The sequence below is a fragment of the Ailuropoda melanoleuca genome, chromosome 1, assembly GCF_002007445.2.
Source record: "Ailuropoda melanoleuca isolate Jingjing chromosome 1, ASM200744v2, whole genome shotgun sequence".
Classification (NCBI taxonomy): Eukaryota; Metazoa; Chordata; class Mammalia; order Carnivora; family Ursidae; genus Ailuropoda; species Ailuropoda melanoleuca.
Window position 1 is genome coordinate 90,464,364 of NC_048218.1, and position 21,283 is coordinate 90,485,646.

Genomic DNA, 21,283 nt, shown 5'->3' on the forward strand with positions numbered 1-21,283 from the left:
GCGCCATAGGCTAGTTCTTTTGTTGTAGGAAACTCTTGCTTCTTTTCAGACAATCTGTCACCTAAAAAAAAAAAAAAAAAAGGAGCAACACTGCACTGTTTGCATTGTTACAACTCCAACCAGGTCCAAAGGAAAATGTGCCTTGGAAATCCTTCACTGATTTGTTTTTGTAGAACAGCTGGAGGTGAGGCCCACTGTACTAATCACACCCAGTTGCTGGTGGTCAACTTGCACATTCAGGAAATTCATGATTAGGTAGTTATATCCCTTGAGTTTCCCCTGCAGCACGCTTTACAACTCTTGATTTGTCTTCTTCCTTGTCATTCAAGACAACTAAGAAAGAAGAAGGAGAAGGAGAAGGAGAAGGAGAAGGAGAAGGGGAAAAGAAAAGGAGAAGAGGAAGAAAGAACAAGAGAGCGAGACATGAGGGAAAATGGAAATTGAAATATGATTTAAATAGTGACGCCTATGGAATAAACCCAGTCGTCTTACGACTGCTGGCTGTCTCTTAAAAAGAAACGAAAACAAACAGCCACAGCATGGGTATATATTGGTGTGTGTAGGTGTGTGTAGCTCTCAGAAACATAAAAAGGGTTAAAAGCATTTCAAAAAGGTGGTGTTCTCCTTAAAAATTATGCACTAAAAGGTTTACCTGCACGTGCTTATGTTTTGATTTCGAAGGGTACAGATTTAAGATCAACTGGTACTACATGGACTTCAAGGATTGGATTTTAACATTTTATTCTATAAAACTCCATATTATTTTATTAAATTTTATACACTTTCTTATTCTTTTTGCCTTTCTCTCCTTCCCCCCCGCCCCGGACTTATTTGATAATTAACACAATGTTGGAATTTGTAGCTCGAGTGTTTGTCAATCCCTTATTGATTATTAACAAATTCTCTTAGTTCTATAGTGGAAGATCTGGCTTTTATTTTTATTTTTTAATGATTTTTTAGTAACCTCTACCCCCGATGCGGGGTTAGAACTGGTGACCCTGAAGTCCGAAGTTGCGTGCTCCTACCATCTGAGCTAACCAGGCGCCCCTGAAGATCTGTCTTTTAGTGTATACTTGGGAACAGCGGGGTTTCTTAGGATCTTTAATACTTTATTAGGCAGTTTTAGAGAAAATGAGGAAAGAGAAAATGCTCCATGAGCCAAACTGTGATTAAGAATATGCATCATTATTTTCGTCGCAATCCTAGACTATTAACTGTTAATTCGTTGATCTAACAGAAATAAACAGAGGTCCAAGTTAAGTGCTACATGCTAGTTAAGCAAAATTAAAGCCAAATAGAATTCCTCAAAAAGCCAGACTTGGAACTATCATATGATCCAGTAATTGCACTTCTAGATACCCAAATTATTGAAAATAGGTACTCATACGAATACTTGTACACAAATTTTCCTAGCATCACTATTTTCAATAGTCCAGAGGTGGAAACAATCTAAATGTCCAGCAATGGATGAATGGATAAGCAAATTGGGGCATATGCACACAACGGGATATTATTCCAACATAAAAAGGAATGAGGTCCTGGTTCATGCTACAACGTGGAGGTGTCCTGAAAACATGCTAAGTGAAAGAAACCAGACACAAAAGTCACATATTGTATGATTCCATTTTTATGAAGTATTCAGAATAGGTAAATCTATATAGAAAGATGTCAGATTGGTAGTTGCCAGGGGCAGGGAAGGGGAGATTAGGGAATAACTGCTTAATGGTTACAGAGTTTCATTCTGGGGTGATGATGAAAACGGTTTGGAAGTAGATGGAAGTGGTGGTTACCCAACGTTGTGAACGTACTTAATCCCAATGAACTGTTCACCTTAAAATAGTTAATTTTAGGTGCATCTGGTTGGGTCAGTCCACAGAGTGCTCGACTCTTGATCTCGGGGTTGTAAGTTCGAGCCTCATGTTGGGTGTAGAGATTACTTAAACATAATAAAATCTTTAAAAAAATGGTTCATTTTATGTTGTGTGAATCTCACCTTAATAAAAAAAAAGCAAAAGGAAAAAAAAGGAGAGAAAGAAAGAAAAAAGAAAAATACTGCATGCTTTTCCTAAGGTCCCAGTACTTCTTGGAGGTTACAAAATTTGATGTTCTTAACAAAATTATAGGTAGGACCATAATTCAGCAGAACAATCAAGCTGTGCTTTGCTTTTTTTCAAAAAGTAATTTAAAATGTTAATTCATACATTAAAAATAAAACTTATAAACATGGAAATAATAATTTTCATATATTTTTCTATAAAAATAGGTTCTCATGTGAATTATAGGTACACTCTGGACTTCACTTTCAAATTCTACGACCGATCTTCCATCAATGTACATGCGAAGCCGATATATTACCGAGGCTTAATGTAACTTCAACATTTCTCTGTTATTAAGTATATCTCTTCATGTCAAACAGAAGCTCTTCCTACCCCAGAAGCACTTTCTGCCCCTCCTTAATTTCCCTAAATATAAATTGGTAACAGAGGAATTCTAGTACAGTTTCTTCATAAGGAGTATGAGAGCTTAAAAGTAGAGAAAGGGCAGCAGCATTTCAGATTAAATTATTATTTTTTTCAAAAACCTGCAAATAAAATTGTAGAAAAATAAGAAAATACACATCAGCAAAAGAATACAATGGGTGACGTTAGGCGTGAGAGACTCTCTCAGCCCAGGGGAACGTGCACATTCTTTCTGGCTTCCAGGTGGAGCTAGACAGGTAGACCGAATCATCTCTCCTGGGAAACCATAAAATGGGGTGCAGCCAGCTGTCGGTCTGCTGCCTTCACAGGGCACTGACGGCCTGCCCAATGTCACCATGTGGGTCCTCACAGGCAGAGACTTCCAGGCAGGCCACCGTTCACTGAACTGTCACTGTGTGACATGTTCCAGCAGTTGGAGCTGAGCCTGGATGAGCACGTCACTTGAGACCAAGCAGCCAGAGTGAGAAGTGCAAGCCGAACGTCCAGAACGGGCTCCCTCTGGGTTAGACTTGCTGGAGTGCAGAGAGCATAACTTAAACTTGAGCAGAAAAGGTAATGCCAGTACCTACCCAGATACAAGGGGTACACAGACTAGGCTTTCCTGGATTTTAAAACAAAACATGATTTTTTTTTAAAGATTTTATTTATTTATTTGACAGAGATAGAGACAGCCAGCGAGAGAGGGAAAACAAGCAGGGGGAGTGGGAGAGGAAGAAGCAGGCTCATTGCGGAGGAGCCTGATGTGGGGCTCGATCCCATAATGCCAGGATCACGCCCTGAGCCGAAGGCAGATGCTTAACTGCTGTGCCACCCAGGTGACCTTAAAACAAAACATGATTTTTAAATTCAAAACCACTGGTAAAGAAAATGGTTAACTGTTGAAATCCAACTGATTGCCTAGAAACTGGAGGCAAGAAATATTACAAAGCTCAGAGCCAAAAAAAAGAGAAAAAAAAAGGAAATCATGAGTAGAGAGATGAAAGAGAGATTTAAGAAAATTGACATGAGAATATCTGGAGAAAAAGAAAATGATGTATGTGAAGGAGAGGACATATTTAGGCAAAACAGAAAGAAGCATACAAAAAAGATTTCTCTGGATTGAAGAAAGGACCCCAAGGGTGAGGCAAGAATGATATTTATGAAAAGTGACTTATTTATATAGATAGATATGGACATATGTGCATATTCATCTATATATATATACATATCATATTTATCTATATGTGTATATGTGTGCACATAAATGGCTAGGCATATTCTGGTAAAACTTTTGGACTCCAAAGATAAAGTAGAAAATCTCATTCTTTCTGTGTAGAAGCTTGTAAGTTATTTATAGAAGGAAAAGATTAGACTATTACTGAAATTCTCCCTTGCAACACTGGAAGCTGAAAGACAATGGAATACATTTTCAATGTAAAAATATATATCACCTGTTAGGGTACAAGAAAGATGTTTGCGGATATGTATGAATTCAGAAAAGCCACACATCTCATTACTCCTTTGGGAAAAACACTAGAAAAAGACTTTATTAGTAATAATAATAATACTAAAAAGACCCAAGCAAATAAAACACAGACTTGACCAGGAGAGAAAGCTATGGTGAGCAATGAGTTTGTGATACCTACTTTCAAACGAGCGAACAAGGATAGAGTGGGAACGTGTAACTCGAGTACTAAATAAAGATCCTAGAAACAGAGAAGTGTACGAAAAAGGAAACTTCTAATAATAATCTTGGATTTAAAGAACTGAACGACCTCAGCAAAACGAAAGAACTGTGAGGAGGGACATGAGGAGGAAGGAAGCACAAATATCCCAAAGGCTTTATCTCTTGGGAGGGGATCGAGGAGGAAATTGCAACGGACGCTTTCCTCCAGTTGTGTATGGTGGATGGGGAGTGTCGATGGGGTAATGAAACTCAGGGGAAAGTTGGTGTCTTTTTTTCATGCAATACTAGGGAAAGACCGGTTTGACTTTCTATGAGGGCTGGGAAAGTAACCATTAACACAATGCAAAAGGAGAGCAAACTCTCAAAGCAGGTGTTGTAATATTGATACTGCAGAACACGGAATTTAAGTTTAGAATCTCTAAACATGGGGCGCCTGGGTGGCTCAGTTGGCTAAGCGTCTGCCTTGGGCTCAGGTCATGATCCCAGGGTTCTGAGATCAAGCCCTGCATTGGTCTCTGTGCTCAATGGGGAGTCTGCTTGTCCCTCTGCTACTCCCCCTGCTTGTGCACTCTCTCTAAAATAAATAAAATCTTAAAAAAAAAAAAAAGAAATAGATATGTACTTATCAATTCCAATGTAGTTAAGGTGTTTTTATCACTTTTATTTATTTCTAAATTTACTAAATTATGATCAGAAAACCATAATTAGCTGTTCCTTAAGGAAATACACATAATAATTTTTAGAAATCTTCCATGGAATATAAAAAAGTGGATATTCTATATTGGAAGAACTTAAAAAGTTCTCCCTAAATCTGTATACAGGTGATCCTCATTATTTCCGGTACAGTGACTATGTTCTATAAAGTCACTGGGAACACTGAACCGTTGCTTCTAGGGGAAACACAGCGTTAGGCTTCCTGAGCCTCTGGTTAGAACATTTTTCATCAACCAACCAATATATAACCTTCCTTTATATGTGTTTCTGTTTAAAGACAGATTATTTAATAGGTATCAGTGATTCATCAGGGTTGAATTCACAGCCAACAGCACGATAACTCATGTCTGAATGAAGTATATCCCCTTATGTGTATTACCTCCATCAGGGCACATTCCAGCTCTCTTGCGCTTAGGACATTAGACAGTACTTCTGTGCTCTAGTTCAGCACTCTACTTAGGCAGCCATTTTAAACAGTGAAATCACCAGCAAAAAGCATAAAAGTGTGGAAAACATGACACTAAATATCCTGGGGAAAAGATCCTTGCTTATAGTACGAGAACTGAAACGAGAAGGCAGAGTGTTACCTCGTTTGACTTGAGCTGGGAACGTGACCATCGGGCAATTCAAATTTTTTGCTGTCCTGCCACGTGTCTGTGAATGACTGCAAAAGTGCCACAAATATTGATTTGACGGTTGCAAATGCATTTTAGTGAGTGGGCAAATTCACAAATATGGACTCTGCAAATAACGAAGATGATCCTATCTATATAAAACAAGTGTAATGACTATATTATTTCATTCCTCTATGTCTTTATCTGTCTGTCTACCTCTATCAGAATTGGCCAATCCTGTTATTCAAGTCTTTCACTTATAGACTTAAGTACTTCTTGCTTGTATAAAATATTATATTGCATTTCTAATATTTTTAAATGTATTTAGATGCTATGTTGTTTCATGCATAAAAAGTGCATCAGTCAAAGTCAGACTAACCAACTGAGCCACCCAGATGTCCTAGTATGTATCTATTTCTTTTTCTTTCCTTTCCTTTTCTTTTTTCTTTTTGTTTAGAGAAAGAGAGAGAAGGAGGAAGGGAGGGAGAGAGAGAAAGAGGGGAAGGACAGAGGAAGAGAGAAATTCCAGCAGACTCCTCATTGAGCTAAGAGTGTGATTGTGGGGCTTAATCTCACGACCCTGAGACCATGACCTGAGCCAAAACCAAGAGTCGGACACTTAACCAAATGAGCCACCCAGAGGCCGTAGAAAGACTCATTGCTTTAAAAGAAAATTTATTTAGAAGCCAAGATCTGGGTACTAGGTGTGGCTGGTTGCTATAGAAATATCACTGTTTTCAGGTTCTCTAAGTGGACAGAGCTAGGAAATACATAGATTAAAAATCATAACAATGAGATAGCACTTCGCATCCACTAAAGTGACTGTAATAAAAAAGATGGCCAATATCAAATGTTGGAGAGGTTATGGAGAAACTGGAACTCTCATAAATTGATGAGGGGAATGTAAAATGTTATAGTCAGGGCACCTCGGTGGCACAGCGGTTAAGCATCTGCCTTCGGCTCAGGGCGTGATCCTGGTGTTCCGGGATCGAGCCCCACATCAGGCTCCTCCGCTAGGAGCCTGCTTCTTCCTCTCTCACTCCCCTTGCTTGTGTTCCCTCTCTCACTGGCTGTCTCTATCTCTGTCGAATAAATAAATAAAATCTTTAAAAAAAAATAAAAATAAAAAAATAAAATGTTATAGTCACTAGAGAAAATGGCTTGGCAATATCTAAAAGGAGTAAACATAGAGTAACTGTAAGACTCAGCAATTTCACTTCTATATAGCCAAGAGAATTGAAAACGTGTCCACAAAAAACTTGCACATGAATGTTCATAGCAGCATTGCTCATAATAAGACGCAAAAGGCAGAAACAATTCAAATGTGAATTAGCTGAAGACTGAATAAACACTATGGCGTATCCATACAATGGAATGTTATTTGGCAATAAAAAGGAATGAAGTACTAATACATGCTACAACATGGGTGAACCTGTGTAGTGAGGTGAATGGCGGCCTCCCCAAAAGATTGTCTTACTCCTTATTTCTGGAACCTGTGAACATTACCTTATTTGGAAAAAGAGCCTTTGCAGATATAATTCAATTATGGATCTTCCAATGAAGAGAACATCCTTTATGCAAGTGGGCCCTGAATCCAATGACAAGGGACAAGTGTCCTTATAAGAGAAAGACAGAAGGAGATTTGAAAGACAGAAGAGGAAAAGACACAGACGTATGCAGAAGAAGGTGATAAAAAGCCTGAGACGGAGATGGAGTGATGTGGCCGCAAGCCAAGAATGCCCAGGAATGCTGGCGACCACCAGAAGCTGTGAGAGCCAAGGCAAGGTTCTCTCCTCGAGCCTCCAGAAGGAGTGCAGCGCTGCCGATACCTTGATCTGGGACTCTGACCTCCAGAACTGTGAGACGACAAAGTTCTGTTGTTTGAAGCTACCGGGTTGGTAGTCATTTGTTACAGCAGCCTCTGGAAACTAGTATCGCCTCGACAACATTAAACTAAGAAAATGAAGCCGGAAACAAAAAAACACATACTGCGTGATTCCATTTATACAAAAGTTTCAAAAAGGCATATCTGTAGTCAGAAAGATCAGTGGTTGCCAAGGGCTGAGATAAGAGAAGGAATTGACTGGGCAGAGGCTACATTTTGGGGTGATGGAAATCTTCTAGAAATGGATAGTGGTGAGGGATGTATAATTATATAAATTCACTAAAAACACTGAATTATATATTTACATTGGGTTATTTATGGTATATATGTTCTACCTCAACAAAACTATTATAAAAAATGAAAAACTTAGAAATATATTTAACAAGGAAAGCGAAGAACTTACATAAAGAAAACTGTAAAATCATTTTTCTCCCTCTGTGGGTGTGGGAGGCATTGTGAACTAAGATAGGAAATCCTAAAGTACACTTCTATATGTTATAACAATATATATGCATACAAAAAAATTAAAAACTTTTATGACCAAAGATGCCATAAATGATACGAACTGAGAAAATAATATATTTGAAGAAAAGTGTCAGCAGGTGACAAAGCATGAATATTTCTGATAATACAAGGTACGTTTAGGGGCTCCTGTGCGGCTCAGTCAATTAAGCTTCTGACTCTTGATTTTGGCTCAGGTCATGATCTTGGGATTGTGGGATCGAACCCCACAGCATGCTCCGTGCTCAGCGGGGAGTCTGCTCCTCTCCCTTTCCCCCTGCCCCTCCCTGTGCTCTCTCTCTCTCTCAAATAAATAAAAAAATCTAAAAAAAAAAAAAAACCCACCCCTGCCCAAAAAACAGCCCAAGATAATCTTAGATGTTAACATGAAAATGGCAAAGAATCCAAAAGAAAATTAGGCAAAGAATATGAAAAGCAAAGACAGATGGTTGATAGATGATAGATGATAGATAGATAGATAGATAGACAGATCGATAGACAATTAAGCACATGCATAAACTGAAGCATGACGAGATCATGCAAATTAGAGCATCAATGAGGTATCTCTTTCTACTCCATCAAAGTGGGAAAATCATAGAGCAAAAATACCTACTGTTGGTGGGAATAAGATTAAGGAAGAATAAGAATCTCATATTTCCTCATAGGAAATCTCATATTTCCTCATATTAACTGCAAACTGTTATCAGGCCATTGAAAAGCTATTTGGTAACATGCATGAATATAAGATACAGACACCCTTTGAACCATTCTTAGATGTTAAGTTCATTGACATAAAGGACCAGCACGTGTGAAATATGCACAAGGATGCTTATTTCATAGCCTTGTCCATAGAGGTGGCAGATTGGAGGGAAAAGAAAATGCACCTCAATGGAGGAATTGGTAGAAATAGTCACATTATATCCACAACCACAGAATGTTTTCTAATCACTGTAAAAGGTAGAGATAGCAAAATATAGAGATACTAGTTGATTTAGAAATTCTTTCAGGTATTACTGTCCAAGAAAAGCAAGTTGCAGAGAGGTATGTAGATTTTTTTAAAGTTACGTCTTTATGCCTATATGTGTATGAATGTGTCTATCTGTAGCAGCTTTCCCTTAGAAAAGTACCATCTCCCATTATCCTTAATAAGTAATATATGAGATGCTTCTTTGAGGCCAGATGAATATCCTGTTCCCCAAATATCTATCATCCAGTGGATTTTGTATATTTGCCCAAATGAATTACATTAGGTGGTTGCAAATGTACCTCTTATATTATTTAAAATAAACTTTACTGAAGTACATTGAATCATTTTTAAAACCTTGTATTTGTTCCTTGGTGGGTTTTGAAGTTTGAATTATCTACACAACGGCTGCCTTTCTTTTTGTCTTGGCCTGTGTAGACCCAACGTAAATAGGCTTATACTTCATGCTTGCTCATTGTCTCCATGACCAAACTGAACACAGCCGATATTTTCTGTTTTCTCTTAGACTGACACTTCCAGGAAAAAAAAAATGTAACATATTAGCCAATGAGACAAGTATATTGTACTTTTGATTTTGGCACCTGCATTCGCAGTATTGATTAGTAAAACTTACCAGAATAAAATTTTATTAATCTAGTCTCTATTTTTCTGCACTTGACAGTTTCTTTTTGAAGTTTTTGCCAAAGCCTGGTTCAGTGATCTTACCCACAAGTAGTATTTTCCTGAGTATGACATTCAAAATCTGCCTTTATAAAATAAATTAGGAAATTCACAATACTGCACTTTTTACTGTCTGGTTTTTGATGTTAAATACTTAGAGTCTTTGAAATAAAGTAGACCTTTCTGAGTACAAGTGCCTAGTACAACGGAAATTTATTTCAGTTCAAACTGCTTCATCTGAAATCATTTTTCAAGAGAATTTCCATGTATATGAAAGAGCTTTAAAGTTTGTTCAGATGATAAGGTTCATGTTTCATTGCTCTATTAAAGATTTATCTGAAAAGAAGTAACCTAACTTTTTGCTTAGAGTGAGAACAACAGAACCTAAATCCCATGCTGTTTCTTTCAAAGAGTTACTTTTGAAGTAAGTACAATCCACACCTCTTAGTATTTTATCAAATAAAAATACAGAATTAAAAAGTAAAATTTTTTTTTTAAAGATTTTATTTATTCGACAGAGATAGAGACAGCCAGCGAGAGAGGGAAAACAAGCAGGGGGAGTGGGAGAGGAAGAAGCAGGCTCATAGCGGAGGAGCCTGATGTGGGGCTCGATCCCACAATGCCGGGATCACGCCCTGAGCCGAAGGCAGACACTCAACCGCTGTGCCACCCAGGCGCCCCTAAAAAGTAAAATTTTTAATCAGAAAGTTTCATGCAATGTACTCCAGTTAGAAGCATTAAGAAATCTCACTGAGGGATTAGGCGAATAACTATTTTAACATCATGAAAAAAATCTTTGATTTTTCTCTAATTTGAACTAAAGGTGATTGTAGGTCCACAGAGTCACATAAAAGCAAACGTTTTCATATCCCAGAATGTTGCAGTGGTTAAAATGAAGAATTCGGCTTCGAAGATTTGAATTCTGGTCCCAACTCAAATGTACGGCTATCTCCCCAGGCTACGGCTCGTTGGATCATAAAAAGAGGCAGTTGAATTAGTGGAAAGATTATAATCTCCTTTCATGTTAAAAATTCTATACTATTAAGGTCAGTGGGGCTTGTGTACATACAAAAATGACATCACGTAATTCACTCATTCCCTAAAAAATACGCATTAAGCACATACTTCATACGAGGTATTGTCCTAGGCACTGGGAACACAGATCACCTACCCTCTCAAATACGGAAGAAGTACAAAGGCAGTTAACATCGCAGGCATATTTTAAATCTTGACTAAGATATGTTCTGCTCTTTCCACGAATTATGCTCTTGCCCCACCATTCCACTGAAACCACTCTTGTCGTCAGTGACGCCATGTTGCCAAATCTAATCACCAACTCAGTTCTCATCAGCTTGATCTGTCTGTAGCATTTGACCAGCTGATCATTCCTCCCTCTTCGAAGCATTACCCCCTTTTGGTTACCAGGGCTCCATCCCCTGATTCTGCTATCATAATGGCGCTTCTTTTCAGTTTTCCTTGCTGTTTCTTTCCATTCCTGCTAATCTCTAAGTGTTGGAGGGCTCCCAAATCCACCCTTGGGCCTCTTTTATTCTCTATTTATACTTACTCCCTGGGTGGTTTTTATCTAGTCCTATGGCTTTCATTGTCACTGACGACTTCCAAATTTATATCCTCCGCTCCACTTCCTCCCTGAGCTCCAGAATTACATACCAAGCACCTATTTGACAACTCTACTTGGAATAAAATCCAAATGCCACTTTCCCCCTGGCTCACTCTGAGACTTGTGGGGAGTGCATTTGGGACCAGTACCTGTGACGAGTGAGGATGAAGGAGGCAGCCCGGGAAGGAGGGAGCGGCTGAGCTGTTGATAAAGTTACAGCAGAGCCCTCAGCTGATGGCGCTGGGAGCTCTGGAGCTGGGATGGGTCCTCAGAATCATTCCAGTCGAGGCAAGAGATCTGTATCGCGGCATGAGCTAGTCATCGATGCAGGCTGCCCGGCCCCAGGAGGGCCACGACCTTGGGCAAGGCAGCTTCCTCTTACAGAGAGTGGCTCCTGGAGAGGACTCAGCTATGACTGCTTAGCAATCAATGTTCAAGGCAGCTGGGGAATGAGGGCCTCACCTGGATGGGGGGTCTGGGTAGCACGGCTTCCATGATGCCTACCCAGGATCTGGTAGCCTCTCATACCCATCACTTTGCCTCCGTTGTGCAGCTTTCTTTTTTCTCAAAGTGTGTACTGTGTGTTTTACTTATTGGTTTGCTTGTTGATCCCTACTAGAATAAAACACCACGAGAGTAGGAACTTTCTTTTCCTCTTTCTTCTTTAAGCCTATATCCCCAGCATCTAGAAACAGTGCCTGGAAGAGAGTAGGTGCTCAATGAAGATTAGCCAATGAGTAAATAAATGCATTGCATGCCTGTTATATGCTAGAAACTATGCTGTGTTTTGGGAGTACAGAAGTGAACAAGACAGGCTCCATCACTACCTTCACAGAGCTTGCAATCCAGTAGAAATGACAGACATATATCACACAGATAGATAAAATATGCATCTGTATACTCAGTTTTTAAAAGTGTAATTCAGCCAAATGCTATTATCTGGTATTTTACTAATCTATCTAGATTCGGTGCATTGGAGAGTTCATCCTATAAAACTTTTTACTGAATGACAATGTCAGAAGACTATAAAAAGAGTGGAAACTTTAGCTAGACAGTTCTGTATTGCTCTTGCTAATTTTTAAACAGAAAAGTTAGATCACTGGGACACATCATTGCCTAGCTTAGGAGGAAAGAATAAGGGACAAAATAAGAGTGAGGCTAGCTCAGAGAAAATGAATACTCACTTTTAACTGGAATTTTTATTAACCAACATCCTGTTTTCTAAAACGCTGGAGAGCAAGACTATAATTGTATCTAAATAGATAAGGGGTAAAATGTTCTGTAATGAATGGATAATTTATAGTCACTTTGTACATAGGAATATAATTTTTCCATTACTTTAGTTTCGGGGATGGCTAAAATGTAATAAGGACGAGAAAATCACACTTTGGCTTCCATGTCGTTGTTGTGGAATCACGGGTTCATCTTCTTTTTTAATTTTCTTTTTAAAATTTACTTATTTATTTGGGAGAGAGAGAGAGCACAGGCAGAGGGAGAAGCAGACTCCCTGCTGGGCAGGGAGAGAGCCCATCTTGGGGCTCCATCCCAGGACCCTGGGATCATGACCTGAGCCAAGGCAGACGCTTAACCCACTGAGCCACCCAGGAGCCCCACAGGTTCATCTCCTAACAAGCAGATGATCTCCCTTAAAGTTATGTTTTCTACTTTCAATACACAACCATATTTTATTTCCATTCACAGCCAACTAAATAATTTTGCCTAATAGAGCTTCGGCAAGATCAATCCTGCCCTCCCCGCCCCTGTGCGTATTTTATTTGAAATGTGAAAGCCTTTCACTCTGCGTGGTATAGAATATGACAACCGACATTTCAGTTCTTGGTTTGTCATAAACAAGACACTTGCCATTTTTAGAATAACTTGTATGGGAACTCTCAAATTTCTCTAGATCTGTGAGTTCACTAGTCTCTCTGCTTCCTTGCACACTGCTGGCACAATGCATGAAATGTAAACTGGGTCTGCGTGAGTTTATGTGCCTGAGTTGTGCGCATCACTTCATCCTAGGAGCAACATAAGCCTTGAGAAGAATAAGAATGTCTACCTTAAAAGCGAAAAAGAAAGAAGCAAGATTTTTATATGTTCATGGATAATAAAACCATTGTGTCTCACTTCAGACAGCTTGATGTGTTCCTCTACTAAAATAAATTTTAGATTTCTGATGAATACCTTAACTGTTAAAAATTTATTAATTTGCTGAGATGTCACCTGTATTCCTGGGTATCTTTTAGAGAAGAAGAGACAACAATTAGCCTGGTGTTGTAGTGTGCAAATCAGTTTAATTATATCAATGCTTTGAGGACTAATGGTTTATTAGAAGGCAAGGTCCTTACAGCAGGTCTTACAGAGCACAACAAATGTTAGAACTCTACAAATTACCCTTGTTGATAATTAATTAATCCTCCTCTCACAGTTGGAGGTGATACTTGAGTACCTCTAAGCACAAAAGGGCTGCTGTACCCCTCAATTTTAGATTCAACAATATTTGATAAGAACAGTGAAGAGCCGTGGAGAGTTAAGTAGTACAGAATCTCACAAAAGGAAGGGACAGGAAATGATCTCTTACCATGAACTCAAATGACTGTCAGGTGTGGCAGAAGCGGCTCTAACTTGTCTAATACCTCACCCACCATTGCATCTGTGTCTGCCTCACTCTCTCTGTATCTCTGCCTCCCTTCTGTTCACCTCTCACTATTTCATCCTTCACCTCCTTTCTTTGAGCCCACCTGCTCCTTCTTTGTTTGGTGCATTTTTTCTTCCTTCCTTCCTTTCCCAGGTTGTTCATGTCAACTGACCAGAAAATATATTTCAAGTGTATGTTTTATGGTTTCTAATATTTCTCCATAAAATTTTTCTGTTAATTTTATTTTCAGTTTTAAAAACAGAAGAGTAAAATTCGTTAAATTTCCTTACTTAAAAGCTTTCCTATGTGTCGATTTTGACTTTTATGGGTTGGTGTAATTTAAGTTAAAAAAAAAAAAAGATTACTTACTCCAGGTTTGGTTATTCCTCTAAGAATAGAACCCTGCCCATAATATGTGTCCAATAAGTGACTTTTAAAAAAGATTTTATTTATTTATTTGACAGACAGAGCGAGCGAGCATATAAGCAGGCGGGGGTGGCAGGCAGAAGGAGAGGGAGAAGCAGGGCTCCCTCCCACCGAGCAGGGAGCCCTACGTGAGACTTGATGCCAGGACCCCGGGATTACGACCTGAGCTGAAGGCAGACGCTTAACGACTGAGCCACCCAGGCGCCCTGAATAAGTAATTTTTAAATGAATGCCCAAGATACCAAACTGAACTCTTACTGGGGTCCTCAGTAAGCGCTCTTAGAGCTTGCAGCAGCATGGCCGAGACACAGATGGGCATTTAAGACATCCACCCGAGGGGGACGCTTATCTTTTCGCTCATCTGTGCATCCAAGTCTTTAGTAATGGCCAGGGAGAGTTCCCCTGCAGGAGACGTCTACATGTAACAATGCGTAGCGGGGTTCTCTAATCAGACATCTCACGCGCGCTCAGAAGCACGGGTTGAGCACCACATTCACTTTATCTTACGGGCTTGTGTCCAGTGACCTCCAGCGCGGTGCCCTTCCAGCTGTGCTTGCACAGTTCACCCGGGGCGCATGTGAAGGGGCGGATTCCGGTCCCGGGGTCTGAGGCAGAGCTTGAGACGCCGCCCGTCCAACAAGCTCCCAGGCGACACTGCTGCGGTGCTCGGTAATCCCACGCCAGCAGCAGGCGTCTAAAGGTACCAGGGCTTTGTTACCCCTCGGCTCCTTCACATTAAGGCGTTGCTGCTAAGCCTCAGCCGGGACGTCATCTAGCCTGTCCTGGGGTGTCTGTGTTTGCTGCAGGGCGTCGTGACTGACGACACGGGTTCCTCGGGATGGACGTGTCAACCCCAGAACAGCTGCTGCCTGCTGATTTGTGCACCATTCGGATGCCGGTCCTGGCAACCGCTTTCTCTGGTGCTTTCGATTTTCTTTGTTTTGCTGGGGAGGTAAGTGGTGGTGGAAGGGGCAACAAGAATGATTTCTTGCTCATCTATTAGCCGCATAGCAGTGTAATACTTTCTTTTTTTTTTCTTTAAAGATTTTATTTATTTATTTGACAGAGAGAGAAGCAGCGAGAGAGGCAACACAAGCAGCGGGAGTGGGAGAGGGAGAAGCAGGCTCCAGCCGAGCAGGGAGCCCCATGCGGGGCTTGACCCCAGGACCCCGGGATCACGCTCTGAGCAGAAGGCAGACGCTTAACGATGGCGCCACGCAGGCGCCCCGCACTGTAATACTTTCTGTGTGATTTGGGATATCACCCTCGTATGTGTTATCTCCCTGAATTCTCACAGCAGCTCGATGACGTAGGCAGTATCGATATTATCATTTCCATCTTATGGGTGAGAAAGCCGAGATATAAAGTAGCCCAAGAATTCTGACAGGGAACTTCCACAAAGGAAGTAAACAGCAAAACTGGGGTCCACACCCTCTTTTGGTGACTCCAAGTCCAGTAGGAAGATGGACCACTTAAGCTTTGGGGGTCCCTACACATCCACAGATTTCTTTTTCTTTGGTGGTTCTTCCCGTGCTACAATCCCTGCCCTCTTTTCCAAAGAGTTAGAGCAAGAACGGCCTGAACCTCTTGACAGTCTGTTGACCTCGGTTTGAGAAAGATTATTTCTAGGTTTTAAGAGACTGTGGAAGAATATAATATATAAATGGAGAATAAGGAGGTAAAATTACAATGAGGGTAAATGTTAAGAAGTGGGATTATCATTCTCCCCAATTTACCTCTTCCTCATCCTTTTTGTATTCCACTATGGAACGGAAGACAGTTTTGTAGGCACTTAGACCCCAGACTTCTAACACTTCAGGTAAACTTATTAATCTTTGAGATCTTTCCCCATTTTATTAGGAAATCTTTCTCTTTCTTTCTTTCTTTCTTTCTTTCTTTCTTTCTTTCTTTTCTTTCTTTCTTTCTTCTCAGATTGAGAGAGAGACAGAGAGAGAAAGAGTGAGCACGAGGGGGGTGAGGGAAGGTGCAGAGGGAGAAGTAGACTCCCCACTGAGCAGGGAGCCTGATGCGGGGCTTGATCCTAGGACCCTGGGATCATGACCTGAACCAAAGGCAGATGCTTAACTGACTGAGCCACCCAGGCACCCAGGAAATAATTTTTACTATAGTCAATGGTCATGTTATTTGAAGTTTAGAATGCATTTGCATTTAGTGTTTTCTTTTTAAAAATTTCAGAGGGAAAGAATCAAGCAATTGCTGTAATTACTACATTGACGTTTTAGTGAGAGCAAAAATGTAACCCACTGCAGGGGCGCCTGGGTGGCTCAGTCTGGCAAGTGCCTGACTCTTGATTTTGGCTCAGGTCATGATCTCAGGGTGGTGGGATTGAGCCCTGTGTCAGGCTCCATGCTCGGCGTGGAGCCTGCTCGAGATTCTCTCTCTCTCCCCCACTCTGCCCCTTTTCCCATCCCCTCACTTTTGTGCTCTCTCTAAAAAAAAAAAAAAAAAAAAGTAACCCACTACAACTTGGAAAGTGCAAAAGAAAAGAAAAGCTTTAGCAAATCTCTACAAACTATTTCTTATAGCTCTCTAGCCCACTCCACGAGTAGCTGGGATGGGGCATAAACTTGTCAAAGACATTTTAAGATCTTCCATTTTAAAACAGCCTTTTTTGGTAATTCATGCATTTTGGGTAAATATTTATTGTTTCTGGGTACCCTCCCTCAACCCTCGGTCTTCTCTTAATGATCCTAGGTGAGGCTGGGAGAGGGGGTGATGGTCCTTGAGCTCTCCTAGAGCTGCTGGATTAAAATAGGCCTGTGATGGCTTGCGGATAATGTCCCTTATCCCTCCTGGTTACAGGCATATCTCTCTGACATCTGCTGCCGAAATCTCTGGTTATGAAACTGGTGTGCGTTCTCTTGACTCAGCCAAGATCTAGGCTATTGCTGGCACTGCAGAGCTCTGGTTGCATCCCCAGCCAACAGGGTTGGGAAAGTCCACTCTTACCCTGGGGCCTCGGCAACCTGCTGGCAGGTCACCAGCTCTCTACTCAGTCATCCCCAGCAAGGGTCATGTGGGAACTTCCCATGGAAGCCAAGGGAGACCTTAGGGGCACTTCTCTGGCCTTCTTTCCTCAGCTATTTCCAACCTGGACTTGCTCCTTGGCTATTTCCAACTGGACTTGGAAACAGCTTGGACTGTGCCATGTTAAAGCCGGGGTTCCGTTAAGGGACTTGAAATCATCACAGTGTGTATCCAGAGAAGTTAGGAAAACCCAGAGAGGCTCTGGAAAACCTCTAAACATATCTGAGGGGCAGGGAGGCGACTAGCCCATATAGAACCTTCGGGAAAATGAGACAATGACATTCCTCCGGTCAACATGACTTTGGGCCAGGCTGCAAAGCTTGGTGAGTAGAACAAGGCCTGGATAGACATCCTTACCTGGCTCCCTGGCAAGGTATCTGTGTGCAGCAAGCAAAGTGCACAACCCGTGTAGGGGCGCTGGAGGAAGAAGCTAGAACCGAAATATTTGAATGCTTTCTTTTCTTCCCTTCTCTTATCTTCTCAACTCCTTCCCAAAAAGCTCCCACTTCCCCTTTCTCTGGGGTCACAAACTCCCTTTATGTCATATCCTGAGTTACCATTCTTATGGCTCATGTTACAGCCCTATGAACTGAGTCTACTGGGTGTGGCTGCCATATCAAGTCTGCCATGAACTAAATTACTCCCCAAATTTAGCAATGAAAATAACAAACAGTTATAATTTCACACAGTTTCTGGGAGCCAAGTATCCAAAAGTCGCTTAGCTGAGTGGGTCATAGTCAAACTACACCCAGGACTATTGTCTCTGAAGACTTGACTGGGACTGGAAGATTCTTTTCCGAGCTCACCCATGTGGATGCCGGAAGGAGGTTCTAGTTCTTCATTGGTGGGCCTCTCAGTAGGGCTGCCCATGACATGGCTTCCCTCAGAGTGAGTGACTCCAGATAATCTAATCTCAGGAGTGACATACCCTCACTTCTGCCATATTCTACTGATCACATAGACCAACCCTACTCCAAAGTGGGAGGGATAAGAGAAGGGTGTAAATACCAGGAGATAGGGATCAATGGGGGCCATCTTGGAGGCTGGCCACCACATTGTTCTGCCAGTGTTTCTCAATGGGAACAGCACTGACATGTGGGGTAAGACACCTGTTGATTAGGTAGGACTGTCCCAGGCATTGCTGAACATTACAGCACTCCTGACCTTCACCTACTAAATGCTGGCAGCACTTCATAGTCAATGTGACAATCAAAGGTGCCCGTGCAACATCCCTAAGATAGGCAGTTTTCACCCCTCACTGACAACCTGTCTAGTACGTGAATCAGGAGGACCTACACTTTGGGAGTTAACTGGAATAAAACTATATCAGTTTATTATTTTCAAAAATATTACAGATGTTGCACTGGCATCTCCCCATATGATTTGACGTAACTGAGAGGTTGATAGGTCTCTAAGATTGAGGACCATAATTTGAAAGAACATTGAACTTGGAGAAAATTCTTGCTTAATCCTGCCTCTGCCATTTGTTAGCTGAGGGCCTGGGGCAAGTTCTTAAACCCTCTGAGCCTTACCTGTGAATGGGAAATACTACCACTCATCACACAAGGTGAGAGCTAAAGAGAGAAAAGCACCTTTGAACCGCATATGGCTCACTCCTTCCAAAGGCGCTAGAGTGTTCCAGTCCCTCTGGTTTGTAACAGGAGTGTCACAGGAACCAGCTAACCCGACAAGCCTACGGAACGGGCCAGGATTCCTGGACAATCAATGCAAGCCTGGCTTCACTCCTTCACGGAGGACTGAGATTTTCCTAGTTACAAGATGGCTGCTGGGTTTTATTTTGGGGAGATACTTGGTTGTCAGCTAAGCCCACCATTTCTTCTATCTTGTTGCCTTCTCTGGTCCCTGGCCAAGGTGTGACTCTTTTGGGACAACCGTTTTCTCCTGTTTCGCTCCTCTGCTCTGGGTTTCCTTTTCCTTAACTCACACTCCCCTGCTCCTCTGCTCCTGAGCATTTCCATTTCTTTTTGGAAGGTGTTCACACCCACCTTCCACTTCTCCACTTCTCCATGAACTGCCTCCACTTTCTGGCTCACTCCTGAACTTTGTGCTTCCCCTGCAGCATCCTCAAGTTGACTTTTCCTCAGAGCTTTCAGGCAGAACTCTTCCACCCATAGCTGTCTGCCTTCTTCATGTTCTGGGCTGGGGAGCACTGCTGGAGAAAAGCACCCAGCTTTCTGGACGTATGTGGTCCAAATTTGCTTCTGTGCCATCAGCATGCCCTGGAACTCTCGCTTCCCTGGTCAGCATGATCCTTCAGCCTCCGTAGTATTTATTAAAATACCTTTCCTCCATTCACCTCCGACCTTCCACTTTGCTCCTTTGTACTTCCGCCTCACCTCAGTCCTCGGATGACGCTGCCTGCCACGTCACAAAAACATAGAAGCCAGATGAGAATGCTTACAATTTCCTGTCACCCCTCCCATCACCTCACCTGTCCCTTCACCTGTGCCTACCTTCCCCTACCTGACCTCTCTACCTGAACCCATGCTCTTACCATCTTGGGCTTCTTTGGATGTTTCCCTCCAACAATTATTCTCTCTTCTATTATTTCCATCTTGACATTTTCACTGGATCCTTCCCATTAACTATCCTCAAGTCTGTTCCATCTTAAAAAGAACACAAAAAGCAGAAACCATTCCCTCCAACTCTTCCCTTCCCTCCCTGCCCCACACTTTCTTCCTATCCCTCCTCCCTGTCACAACCCAAGTTCTTGAAATAACTGTTATCATTTTTTGCAATTTCCTCACCTCCCTTTCCTCTCAATTGACTGCAATCTGTTTCTGCCCACACCTCTCCTCGGAAACTGCTCTCACGCAGGTCAGAAACTGTTTCCATATCGCTAAATCTCGTGAACAAGTGCTCATTTCTTATCTGACCTGACCTCTGAACATTCCACACTGTCCACCACTCCCTTCTCTGTTGGAAGCCTCTCTTCCCCTGCCTTCCATTTCACCACATTTTCCACCCATCGTGATCTTTCTGAATCTTTAATCATGTCCCTTCCCTCACTCCTACTTAAAATTCTTCATTGACTTTCTCTTGTCCACAGGATAGAAAGCTTTTTCATGGTCTGTTCTCTCCCACGCAGTGACTTACCACTGCCACCCCCAACTTATCCTTCAACTACACTGAACTATTTGTACTTCTCTCAGGTTGTTTGCTGTGTCCTTCTCTGGACTTTTGCACATGTTTTTCCCTGTTCTTTCCCTCTTGGCAGGTTAACTCCTATGCATCACTTTTTCCATGATGCCTTCTATGGCCTCCTTGTAACAGTTAGACGTTCCTCCCATCTTCTGTCATGTGTTTGCCTCCATCATAGTGCTAAGTTTGCTTTAATTATCCATCTACCCTTTGACTTTAGGGAAGAACCCTTTTCTTCTTTGTGGTTTTAACTCTAGAGTCTAGACAGTGCCTGGTGCATATTAGGAGCTCAATAGTTATTAAGTAAAGGAATAAATACCTCTATTAATGTGTATCACATGAATAACATATGATGGACACTTATAAAAATTAGTTGAATTTGAACTTTAGGTGAGGGAAATATTAGGGAGATAAGAGATGGATTTAAAGGGGATAAAGGACCAAAGAGACTTTCCTCCTTGCACCTTGTGTCAAGGCCAGAGAGCCAGATGCTCTCCACCCTTACCCTTTATCTCCTTTGACAAGGGAAAAACACCTGCCCCTTGGAGAAGCCTCTCCTGACCTTGGCGTTGCCATTTCAAAGATGATACTGAAAACAAAGGATGAGCCAGGATGGGAGAAATAAGTCTTTTCTGATTTTCTTTTCATAATTCAAATGGAAAAGAAGTACAAACTCAAATGGAAGAGGAGAAAATACCCCCCAGAAGTGCAGCAGATTCCTGGGCTGAAATTTAAGAAATATTTACTGTTGAGAATTTTAAATGTTTATTTAGGTAGGTATCTTGAAACAAACAGGCTAACTACTTTATCCCACAAGTTTAAAAACAACAACAACAACAACAACAAAGGCAAATCAATATATTTTCTAATGACAAGGCCCCAC